The 12,985-nt window shown below is 45.8% G+C and overlaps 1 long non-coding RNA gene across 1 annotated transcript in view; it reads right to left on the reverse strand.

Moving 5' to 3' along the window:
* Window positions 1-6,773: 6,773 nt before the first annotated feature.
* LOC146834732 (uncharacterized) overlaps window positions 6,774-12,985 on the reverse strand; it is a 137,973-nt gene continuing 131,761 nt past the window's right edge. The window contains exon 5 of the long non-coding RNA XR_014960328.1: window positions 6,774-7,382. This is a non-coding gene — a long non-coding RNA (uncharacterized LOC146834732). The remainder of the gene's footprint in view (window positions 7,383-12,985) is intronic.

Here is a 12,985-nt window from a genome sequence, read left to right on the forward strand (position 1 = left end):
CTCTCCCTCCCTCTGTCTCCCTCCGTCTCTCTCCTCTGTCTCCCTCTCCCTCCCTCTCCTTCCCTCCCTCTGTTACCCTCCGTCTCCCTCCTTCCGTCTCCCTCCCTCTGTCTCCCTCCCTCTGTCTCCCTCTCTGCCTCCCTCTCCCTGTCATTCCCTGTCTCCCTTCCTCTCCCTCCCTCTGCCTCCCTCCCTCTGCCTCCCTCCCTCTCCCTCTGTCTCCCTCCCTCTGTCTCCGCCAGACTGCGCATCTCTGTCTCCCTCTCTCTGTCACCCTCTATCAACCTCTGTCTCCCTCCCTCTCCCTCTGTCTCCATCTCCCTCCCTCCGTCACCCTCTGTCATCTCACCCCGTGTGTGTGTCAGCCCTCAGCCCGGGCTGAGACAGCTTCCCAGCGCACACACAGCCACACTGCGACAGCTTCCCAGCGCGCACACATAGCCGCTCCCGAGTACTTCACAGGTCTTTAAAAGACCATTTACATGTTAATAAAGCTTTGTTGCATTTCACCTCTTAGGCCCCTGCTTCTCCACTTTGACAATCACTGGAATCCCCCGGCCCCCACAGAGCAGAGTCTCAGAGTCCGGGCTGCTGCACCCGGCAGTGTTTGCTAACACTATTTTACTTTTATTTTTTTTAAACACTGGTAGGATGTCTGAAAGGTCCGCGGGCCACCAAGGAAGGCTTGCCGGGCCACTGGCGGCCCGCGGGCTGTACTATGAGTAACCGTGTGCTAGACTGTCCCAGTTTCCCAGATCTGCTATAGAGTTTTTGCACTTGATAACTCAGGTAATTAGATCTTTGTGTTGCCTTGGACAGGTCCTTCCTCATCTGCCCTCTTCCATGCCGTTAATCCACTTGGCTCTTGATCTTACTTAATTTAGACCCCTCTCCTGCCTCATCTTGCTTTGATCACCTAATCCAGTAAATCCATCCTTGGGGAGTTTCTCTCTGATTGAATCAGCTGTCCTCTATTCTTGTGTTAAACTTCTGTCAATCACAAGAGGGATTGTTCAAAATGTTTCTGAATGTACTGCTTGGGATACAGGGAACCAGCAGCAGTGCATTCTGGATCAGGTAGTTCCCAAGGGAAATCTAATGGTAGGGGAGGACAGGATCAGTAGGACCAAGAGACAAGGATGTAAATATCACAAGACTGCAGTTCCCACTGGATGAGCAGTTGATTTAGGGATGAACCGGGTATGGTAAGTACAACACAGGTGCTGTGTCTCTCTCCCTCCCTCTGCCTCCCTCCCTCTGTCTCCCTCCCTCTCACTCCGTCTCTCTCCCTCCCTCTCCCTCTGTCTCTCTCCCTCTGTCTCCTCCCTCTCCCTCTGTCTCTCTCCCTCTGTCTCCCTCCCTCTGTCTCCCTCCCTGTTTCTCTCCCTCTTTCTCTCTCCCTCTGTCTCTCTCCCTCTGTCTCTCTCCCTCCCTCTCCCTCCCTCCGTCACCCTCCCTCCCTCCGTCTCCCTCCCTCCCTCTGTCACCCTCCGTCTCCCTCACTCCCTCTGTCTCCCTCCCTCCCTGTCTCCCTCCGTCTCCCTCCCTCCCTGTCTCCCTCCCTCCCTGTCTCCCTCCCTCCATCTCCCTCCCTCCCTCCCTCCCTCTCCCTCCCTCTGTCTCCCTCCGTCTCCCTCCCTCCCTCTGTCTCCCTCCCTCCATCTCTCTCTCTGTCTCCGTCCCTCTATCTCTCCCTGGCTCTCTCCCTCCCTCTGTCTCCCTTCCTCTGTCTCTCTCCCTCTAACTCTCTCCCTCTGTCTCCCTCCTTGTCTCCCTCTCCCTCCCTCTGTCTCCCTCCCTCCCTCCCTGTCACCCTCCGTCTCCCTCCCTGTCTCCCTCCCTCTCCCTCTGTCTCTCTCCCTCTGTCCCCCTCCCTCTTCCTCTGTCTCCCTCCGTCTCTCTCCGTCTCCCTCCCTCCCTCTGTCTCCCTCCCGCCCTCTGTCTCCCTCCCTCCATTTCCCACCCTCCCTCTGTCTCCCTCCGTCTCCCTCCCTCCATCTCCCTCCCTCTCCCTCCCTCCGTCTTCCTCCATCTCCCTCCCTCCCTCTTTCTCCCTCCATCTCCCTCCCTCCGTCTCCCTCCCTCTGTCTCCCTCCCTCTGTCTCTTTCTCTGTCTCCCTCAGACTTTCTCTCTGTCTCCCTCCCTCTATCTCTCCCTGTCTCTCTCCCTCCCTCTGTCTCCCTCCCTCTCCCTCTGTCTCTCTCCCTTTTTCTCCCTCCCTGTCTCCCTCTCCCTCCCTCTGTCTCCCTCCCTCCCTCTGTCACCCTCCGTCTCCCTCCCTGTCTCCCTCCCTCTCCCTCTGTCTCTCTCCCTCCGCCTCCCTCCGTCTCCCTCCCTCTGGCTCTCTTCCTCCCTCTCCCTCCCTCTCCCTCCATCTCCCTCTGTCTCCCTCCATCTCCCTCCCTCCGTCTCCCTCCCTCTGTCTCCCTCCCTCCGTCTCTCTCTCTCTGTCTCTCTACCTCTATCTCTCCCTGTCTCTCTCCCCCCTCTGTCTCCGTCCCTCTCCCTCTGTCAACCTCCCTGTCTCCCTCTCCCTCCCTCTGTCTCCTTCCCTCCCTCCCTCCCTCTGTCACCCTCTGTCTCCCTCCCTATCACCCTCCCTCTCCCTCTGTCTCTCTCCTTCCCTCTCCCTCCCTCTCCCTCCGTCTCCCTCTGTCTCCCTCCATCTCTCTCCGTCTCCCTGCCTCCCTCTCCCTCCGTCTCCCTCCCTCCCTCTGTCTCCCTCCCTCCGTCTCGCTCTCTCTGTCTCCCTCCCTCTATCTCTCCCTGTCTCTCTCCCTGTCTCTCTCCCTCCCTCTCCCTCCCTCTGTCTCCCTCCGTCTCTCTCCTCTGTCTCCCTCTCCCTCCCTCTCCTTCCCTCCATCTGTTACCCTCCGTCTCCCTCCTTCCGTCTCCCTCCCTCTGTCTCCCTCCCTCTGTCTCCCTCTCTGCCTCCCTCTCCCTGTCATTCCCTGTCTCCCTTCCTCTCCCTCCCTCTGCCTCCCTCCCTCTGCCTCCCTCCCTCTCCCTCTGTCTCCCTCCCTCTGTCTCCGCCAGACTGCGCATCTCTGTCTCCCTCTCTCTGTCACCCTCTATCAACCTCTGTCTCCCTCCCTCTCCCTCCCTCCGTCACCCTCTGTCATCTCACCCCGTGTGTGTGTCAGCCCTCAGCCCGGGCTGAGACAGCTTCCCAGCGCACACACAGCCGCACTGAGACAGCTTCCCAGCACGCACACACAGCCGCTCCCGAGTACTTCACAGGTCTTTAAAAGACCATTTACATGTTAATAAAGCTTTGTTGCATTTCACCTCTTAGGCCCCTGCTTCTCCACTTTGACAATCACTGGAATCCCCCGGCCCCCACAGAGCAGAGTCTCAGAGTCCGGGCTACTGCACCCGGCAGTGTTTGCTAACACTATTTTACATTATTTTTTTTTAAAACACTGGTAGGATGTCTGAAAGGTCCGCGGGCCGCCAAGGAAGGCTTGCTGGGCCACTGGCGGCCCGCAGGCCGTACTATGAGTAACCGTGTGCTAGACTGTCCCAGTTTCCCAGATCTGCTATAGAGTTTTTGCACTTGATAACTCAGGTAATTAGATCTTTGTGTCGCCTTGGACAGGTCCTTCCTCATCTGCCCTCTTCCATGCCATTAATCCACTTAGCTCTTGATCTTACTTAATTTAGACCCCTCTCCTGCCTCATCTTGCTTTGATCACCTAATCCAGTAAATCCATCCCTGGGGAGTATCTCTCTGATTGAATCAGCTGTCCTCTATTCTTGTGTTAAACTTCTGTCAATCACAAGAGGGATTGTTCAAAATGTTTCTGAATGTACTGCTTGGGATACAGGGAACCAGCAGCAGTGCATTCTGGTTCAGGTAGTTCCCAAGGGAAATCTGATGGTAGGGGAGGACGGGATCAGTTGGACCAAGAGACAAGGATGTATATATCACATGACTGCAGTTCCCACTGGAAGAGCAGTTGATTTAGGGATGAACCGGGTATGGTAAGTACAACACAGGTCCTGTGGTGAATGTATTGTTTAATCCTCAAATGCAGGTTCTGCCTCTAGTAGCCAAGCAAGCTTTATGCATTTCTTTACAGGTTTGTGGTGAAAACAATAAAGTGGAAAAGTTGACAATGCACTTCATGTAAAGCTGATAAAAACCAAAATTGGGGCAAATATCTGGTTTTATTTAGGACATGGCCAGAAATGATAAGGAACATTGAAAAAACAGAAAAACAGAATCTGGATGCTATGTTTACAGACCAATAGGCAGGTATAGAGTCTCATTTCACATCGGAGGGTGTCAGGAATGGAAAGTTTGGAAGACAGGGACATGGGAACTAATATGAGAGATAGTGTGGTTCCACTTCCAGTTAACAGTGGTCCTTGCATTGAAGTTAAAGCAGTATCATTATATAAGACACGTACAGGCACCATTGAGGTGCCTCGCAATAGCCCTCATTGTTTTGGCTTTTTGGTTCCTGAACCAGTTTACTAGCCAGCCTTTACTCCACACACTTTATTGCTTACATCCTGTTAGACCTATTAGCCTAACGCTGGTCTTCTCCCCAAATCTTTTGCCTTCCTCCTTCATTTTTCATGATCTTGTTTTTTCTGGCATTAGGACTCTGCGTACTTTACCACTGCTAACAGTAATAAAGTTAATGTGCTCAATCCTTAAAACATGGTAGAATTGGCTTGTATCTAATTAGCATATTTAATTTACTTATACTTCCCTAGGAACTGACACTACATGTACCCAGGGCTTGAACATTAAATGCTACTAGTATGCCTCCAACACTGATTGTGTCACTCACTTAAGTAGGCCTTTAACATGTCTCAGACCTGCCATTGCAGAGCCTGTATGTGCAATTTTAAACTGCCTTGTCATTGCCAGGACCAAACCTTCTATTATGTTATATAAGTAGACCCTGGACATCCCAGAGGGCAGGATGCAGTGTAACATGTACTTTTAAGTTTTACATATCCTGGTACAGAAAAACACTTACATTTGTTTTTCACTACTGCAAGGCCTTTCTCTCCCTTAGGATAACAATGGAGTTGCCTTATTACATTTTATACGTGTAATTTCTAAATGGAAAGAGGTAACTGGTTCATGTTTGGTGTCTCTGGAATTTCAGTTTAAAATCATAAATCATAAAGAGGGGGCTAGGAGCCAGATAAAGGTCCAGTACCCGTGTCCCTTACTGTAATTGATAAACATAATCAATGCGGGTACTTGTTCCTAAGTGGAGAAGATATAGAAAAGGTTTATGAAAAGAGCGTAAAGAAGTGGTCGGTTGGAATATATCGTTCTAGGGGGGTCTACCTTATTTGGAAGGGTTGCCCTCACACACCCATGTGGGTGTCATGCTTCATCATCGGATGTTTTGCTCCTTGTGGGGCCAGCGCTGCAATGCCCAACGGGCCCCGCAAGAGGGCTCTTTGTTGGAGATCTTTTCTTGTATCAGCCGTGACGGTGCATGCAGGTGTGCAGGTGTGTGGGGTATAATATGTAAAGTGGAGAGTGTAATCTAAAATTATCAAAAGGAAATTAAATTACATTTTATTCAGATATCCTTCAGTAACGTTATAAACCTGAGATAGGGTAGTGTGTGCTAGGTTAAGACACACCACCGCTGAGTGAGTGTGTTGTAGTGAACTATCAAGGTTTCATTATTCAGGTCAAAATATTTCATGCTGTGTCAGTCCAGTACCGGATCCTTAGAGTTTCTTCAGGACCAAAATATGTGTTCCCAAACCCTGAATTAGGATGAGTATCTTGAGTCTTATTTTACTCACTCCCTGGTTGTGATGCAATAGATCCTAGGTATCTATATCATGCTTACTCCAATAGGAATCCATAAATCAACCTGGAAGAAAGAAGAAAGATATATGGAAAGGACTTGAAATATCCAAACAGTAAACGTTTTCTTGTGGACAGCACATATGATGCACTCCTGGTCTCTGCATATCATCATATCATACACTGCATGCTGTGTTGTTCGAGCTTGGCATTAGCTCTTCTGTTGGTGAGCGCCACCAGTGCCTAAATCACCTGTGATAACACAGTGTAAAAACAAGCGTTAATAAAAAAGGAAACACTACACAAACAGGAACACACAACATAAACTGTCATTGTGACAGATTAAAAGCGTTGTCACTACTGACTCCCATGAGGTAATTGTATTTCTTACCCCTACTCATAGGCCATAGTGTGCCTTAGGTCAAGGCAGGGACCACAAGATTATTGCGGTTTCTATAATATACAAATCAAAAGCGGAGGTGACCGATGCATAGTTTCACCGGTAGCATACTCACGTGTCACTTTCTTTTCCGTGGTCAATATCATACTCACAGTTCCATGGGCGCTCTGCCGCCTGTAACCTACCTCTCATCCTGCCTATGGTGCAGTTCAGAACACAAAATCTCCTCCTACTTCCACGGACGGAATGATTCCACAGTCACACGCACATACAACATCACACGCTGGTGGGGCCCATAACACCAACATTCATTCGCATCAATCTATCCGTGCCTACAGGGGAGACTGGGTCTTCAATTTCCCTTCTGAACTACAGCTTTATTTCCCTTGGATGGAGGAGACCACATTTATTTATTTATCCTGACAATTCCTCCATCCGGAGGCCAATTGGATCATTTAGTTGACTAGGGATGTGATGATAAACACTTACATTTTTATGCTAATAAAATATACATTACAAGAAATAACCACCCGACACAGTTCTTCAAACAATCAATTTCTTTATCTAATTAAATTTTCCTGTTAAAATCCTAACAATTGCAATAGAATCTTGAGTCATAATTACCTATTCTGGCTAATTGTCGTTCTCTAAGTCAGAATCGGGTCCTCAGAAATCATCAAAGAGTCTAGCGTCCCGTCCTCTGCTGTCAGCGTCGTGAGTAGCATCGATCAGGGTGCGTCTCAAGATCATAGGGTGGTAACCGGCTCAATTTCCCTCTCTGGACTACTAATATTTATACTGAAATTTTGCATATGAAAGAAACATTTCATAATTTCTAGTCATTTCATTGGCTGAATTCAGCCCCGTCCCAAGAATTTAAGCAACATATTTAATGTTCACAGTCGGAGGATGTATTAAACTAGGCGTATGGGAAAATCGTTCCCAGGTCAGGAATGTATCAGTCTATTGTGGAAAAGGTGGCTTTTGGTTCCAAACTAGCAACATTTTCATCCGTGTTCAGGGACATTGGCATCTCGCCCAGAGTAGTCTTCATGGACCTGGTACAGGGTTCAAGGAGAGGTTGCTGCGTCGTCAGTGCAGACGCCTTTCTCTGCTGTCAATTGCATGAAGTCATGTACTTTAGTGTGGATTCAGTTGGTGGCCATCTTTTAGCAGGCCGAAATAGTCAACTTAAGGTAAAGAAACACAAAACGTAATTAATACATGGAAATGAATAAAACAATGTTATTCCCTTGCTAATACCCCTATGTGTACGCATTTATCTAGCCATATGCGACAATTAAAGCCGTTAAATGCAGGTTTATTTAGGCGCAAATCACATAAACATTGCTTCAACTAAACATATAATTTTTAATATGCGTACAATCTTAGTTCACCTATTAATTTAGCCATGCAAATGCGCTCCCACGTATGTTCTCTTGATTAATAAGGTTGATTAGTTTATCACAGCACACAGTTAAATCATTAAGATTTATCGTTTAGTCCTTTTAATATAAACATATATAAATGGATTGGGTATACTAAAATAATTTTATTTTACCCGCTCCAGCAATCCCCCCTTTGGTGATTTTATCACCACCAAACAAGCCACAAATTTCAATTTGGTTTCCCCTTTTGCAGAAATTTGAAATGTCTTTTTGCTTAATTAAAATTCAGTTTCCCTTTCATCTTCTCTCTGGGTTCTATCATACATGCTCTCCTTCCATTCTTCCATTTCTATTTCACTGAGATCTTTTTCTGGTTTCTTTTCTCTCTTTTTGTAAATTTCTCTTTTAACCTTCTTTTTATTTCTCCTATATCTACAACACATACATCCTAATCTAAGTAGTAATAATACAAAAATCACACAGGTTAATGGGAATAATATTTTCCCTATTATAGTACTACCTAATTTACCTAAGAAAGTTTTTATAGCAGCCATCTTATTACTAATTCTAGTCCAGATACTTTCAACCTCCAGTGGTTTTATTTCGTCATGCAATTCTGTAATATTTTTGATATAGACTTTTAGATCTCTGCTTTCGTCAGGAATGTAAGTGCAACAATGTTGAACTTTCAGCATTCCACAGACTCCACCCTCTTTTGCCAATAGAATATCAAGGGCAAGTCGATTTTGCATAATCATAGCACGCATGGCAACCAATTCAGTATTTACCATAAGAAATCCTCCAGCTGTGCTTGTTGACAATCGATCCACAATAGTGGACAGTTTCTGAATATTATTTGCATTCAAAGATATTCCCACTGCTGGTATAAAGGCTCCAAAAATATCACCTACAATTTCTAACCATGTTTCTCTTCTGCTACGCATTAGTAGGTTATTTGGTCCACTATTTTCTACTCTTTCCATGTGAAAGATCTTGGGGAAGACCAGGCCTACATAACATGTGCCATACCAATGGTCAGGCAGCCTGTAATAAGCCTTGTTCCCACAAATATAATACAATCCAGGGAAAACTGGGTCTTCTCCACCTCTAAATCCCCATCCAGATGCAATGAAGTATGTATCATGACACTCACTTGTCCCTATGTAAATGTAATCATACTGGGATCTTTCTCTCATGATGCATAATTTGCCTTTCTGTGGCGAATCTATAGCTATGGTTGGTCTAACATCACCTTGTGTCTCCTTGTTCCCATCTATTGCCCAAATGTTTTCCCCTTCTTTATGTCCTTCTGCATTCTTGTGTATTTTCAATCTCCTCTCCTCAACCATATCCAAGAATGTTTCTCTTTGGGTTTCAAACTGCAAGTTAAATTGTTCTTAAAAATATATTCTAGGGTTAATCCTTTAGTTTCTATGAAAATTTCTCCTAATGAATTGGCATCTTTAGCTGGATTTAATTCTTTATTCATGGGCAATCGTCCAAGAATATTATCTATGTTAGACAAATTATACTCTAATTTTCCTACTTGATAAAATATACTAGTCAAGACGCTACATGTTATTCCATAAGTTGCTGGGAGGTGATGATAAGTCACACCTTCTGAAACAGATGCAGGTAAATGCATGCAGACGTAGCAATCCCTTACTTCCATTGTTTTTACATATTCATACAACAGTTTTGAAAACACATTACTAGAAAAATCATTTATTGACCTATCTTGATGCACGTGCTCTGTGCTTGTTCTAACCGGTATTACTTTTTGTGAGTTTTTCACTATATTAGTCATATTCTCAGTATGTCCTGCTAATGTATCTAGAGTTACTTTGAAAGAGATCAAAAGAGCGAGTACACTCCAAAGAAGCATTAATAATCCTGTACAACAGCAACATGTCTTGCACCATCTTCTCATGAAGGTACATCTACTCTTGTTATCATCTATGTTAGCCATCTTGTTAGATCTAACCGTGTCTTTAGCCTCTTCTACTCCGCCTCCTTTAGCTTTTAAAGCTAAACTTATCAGGTTGTCCAAATATTGCAATTTTCTTATTCAATCCTGTGTAAGGATCGCCTAAATTACTCAGCTTGGCCTTTCGTCGTCTTTTACTTCTTTCTCGTCATCCACATGCAGGATTTCCTGATCCTCCGCTTCTTCTCCAATGTCGGATAAGATAACTCTCAGGATTTCCCCAGTCTCTTCTTCTTTTATCAGTTTCAACCAAGTCTCCTCTGGATTTCCTTAACTATCTGCCTCTTCTCCTTGTTCAGGCAGTGCCACATACGTCCATTCAGGCGACTTATATTTCTGATTTGGCTTCCTTGCTCGTTTATTTGCTTCTGACACTTCTATTTCTCCCTCTTTCTCTGGATGCTGACTAGTTACTTCATTCACTTGTTCAGCCTCTGAGGGTTTAGCTCGCGTCAGTCTGTATCTTAATTTCTTAATTTTATTTGGCCAAATATCTCCTTTGGCGTTCCTTCTTGTTTTACCGTCTTTGCCGTTTCTTTCCTCGATCCAAGTTCTCTTTCTCAGAACTCGACCTTCCGGTATCTCTGTTTCACTGTCTTCAGATTCTGTTTCATTTGATTTTTCTTTTTCAGAAGTCTCCTTTTCCACCTCTTGGGTTGGCCCTACGTCTGTCCCTCCTCGGGTCTCCGGCACGCAATCTTCTTGCTGACTTATTGTCCCTTCACCTGTCTGGATGTTGCAGTTCCCTACACCTCCTCGGGGATCTTCCCTCTATCCCTCTCTTTCTACAACTGTCCCTTCTTCTTCCAATATTTTCTCAGGTGGAATTTCTTCTACTCTCTCATTTGGTGTAAATGTTACTTCTGACTGAATGTTCTTTTCTTCTTTCTGTGTTCACCACTTGCGTTTTGCTCGTCTCCAGAATCTGAAGTGTCTGAAATCTGCAATCTTTTCCTCAGAATTTGCTCTCTGAGGGTCTGAACTAGTCTTGGCTCATTTTCCCCCCTTTCAAGGTTTTCTTTTGTTTTTGTGTTTTCACTGCTTGACTCATCACTTGATTCTGATTCGTCAAAGTATTCTTTTCCAATGCCGTCTGCTGGATTTGGAACTCTCAGAGTGTGACTAGCATGTATCCAATTCTTCAGTCCTGCACACTTCACAGCAGTTGTTGTAGTCAGGATGACCTGTCTTGGCCTTCCCCACCTTGGAACCAGGCAGTTTCTTCTTCTGTGTACTTTTATCCTTACCCAGTCCCCTGGGCTCAAATCATGGGCTGGTTTTCTTTCAAGAGTGGTGGCACTCGCTCCAACCTGGTGAAACACAGAATGAACTGCGTCAGCCAGGCCTTTACAGTAATCCAAAATCATGTCATCAGTTATAGTCATCAGCTTGTTGACTGGCACAAACACATGTCTCATGGCACATCCCATGATGATCTCATGTGGACTCAAACCTGTGGTTCTATCTGGAGTAGACCTAATGGTCATCAAGACCAGAGGCAAGACATCAGGCCATTTCAAACCTGTGGCTAAACACATTTTTCCATTTCTATTTTTGATGGTGCCATTCATTTGCTCGACCACACCAGAAGCCTCTGGTTGGTAGGCACAATGCAGTTTCTGTTGTACACCCAATGCTTCACAAATCAGTTTCATGATCTCATTGTAGAAATGTCCTCCTCTGTCTGATTCAATGGTTATTGGGAACCCGTACCTTGGGATGAATTCCCTCAACAACAGCTTGGCCACTGTGATTCCATCATTTCTTCTGGTCGGGTATGCCTCCACCCACCTAGAGAACAGACAGACTACCACCAGAACATACCTCAGTTTGTTGTAAGGAGGCATTTCAATAAAATCTACTTGCATTCTAGTGAAAGGTCCTCCTTCCCGACCTATGGTACCCAAACTCACCACTGTTTTTCTTCCTGGATTGTACTGTTGACATGTCAAACATCTCTGACAGAGACTTTCTGCAATCAGCCTGAATTTTGGATTATACCAGGTCTGTTTAAAGGCCCTTATCATGGCATCCCTTCCCAGATGTCCTTGGCCATGATACATCCGTGCCATGGTGGACATCATGCTATCAGGCATTACTGGTCTTCCATCTCGATATACCCACACATGATCCTTTTCTCTGGGGGCACATCCTGATTTTACCCATTGTCGCATTTCCTCATCCCCTGCTTCATCCTGCAGTTGCCTCACTTCTTCCCATGTTCCCACAACGTTAGTAAACATTATGGAGCAAAAAGACATTTCTTTTTCCTTAGACCGATTGATCGAATATTTGTTTCGGGCACAATACTGAGCCATGTCATTTGCAAACCGGTTTCCGGTAGTGGTGTAATCACTTCCCTGTCCATGAGCAGCACATTTCACCACAGCCAATTCTTTGGGCATTTGTATTGCTTCAAGCAATTTCCCCACCACTTCTGCATTCCTTATGGGAGTTCCACTTGAGGTCAGGAAACCTCTTTGTAGCCATAGTTGCCCAAAGTCGTGGACAACTCCGAAGCCATACTGGCTGTCAGTCATCACAGTCACTCTTGCATTTCTCACAATCTTGCATGCTTTGGTTAATGCCACTATTTCTGCTACTTGAGCGGATCTGACTCCTTTCAAGGGTGATGCCTCTATAACTGCTGCCACTGTACACACTGCATAGGCTGCACTCAGCACTCCCTCTTCTGTTCTCAGACAGGATCCATCCACAAGAAACACATGATCACTTTCTGGCAGTGGTAGGTCTTTTATATCACGACGAGGTTTCGTGCAATAATCAAGTACATCCAGACAATCATGATCAGCTTCTTCTCTTATCTCCACTCTCTCTGCATCAGGCAACAGTGTAGCTGGATTCACATTCACACATCTTTCCAGACTCACATTGTTCGCACCTAGAATGACTTTTTCATACTTAGTCAGCCGACTATGTGACATGAACTGTGTTCGACTCCTTGTCAAAAGGATTGCCACACTATGGGGTACAAACACTTTTACTGGATACCCCATCACAATTCCCTCACTCTGCTCTAGGCTTCGGCATGTGGCCGCTACCGCTTTCAGACATCCTGGCAGACCTATTGCCACTGGATCTAGCATTGATGAGAAATAGGCTATTGGCCTTCTTTGTCTTCCATGTTTCTGTATCAACACTGAAAGTGCACACCCATTTCTCTCACTACAGTATAGCTCAAACTCCTTTTCATAGTCTGGCATACGTAGTGCAGGTGCTTCACAAAGGCTGTTTTTCAGCTGTTTGAATGCTGCCAATTCTTCTTTGTTCAGCTCAAGGGGGTCTTTCACCTCACTTTTTGTCAATTTCACCAATGGTTTGGCAATCAGGGAGAAGTTACTTATCCACTGACGACAGTACCCAACCATTCCTAGAAACATTCTTACTTCTCTTTGGG

Source organism: Triturus cristatus, chromosome 4_2, assembly GCF_964204655.1.
Source record: "Triturus cristatus chromosome 4_2, aTriCri1.1, whole genome shotgun sequence".
NCBI lineage: Eukaryota > Metazoa > Chordata > Amphibia > Caudata > Salamandridae > Triturus > Triturus cristatus.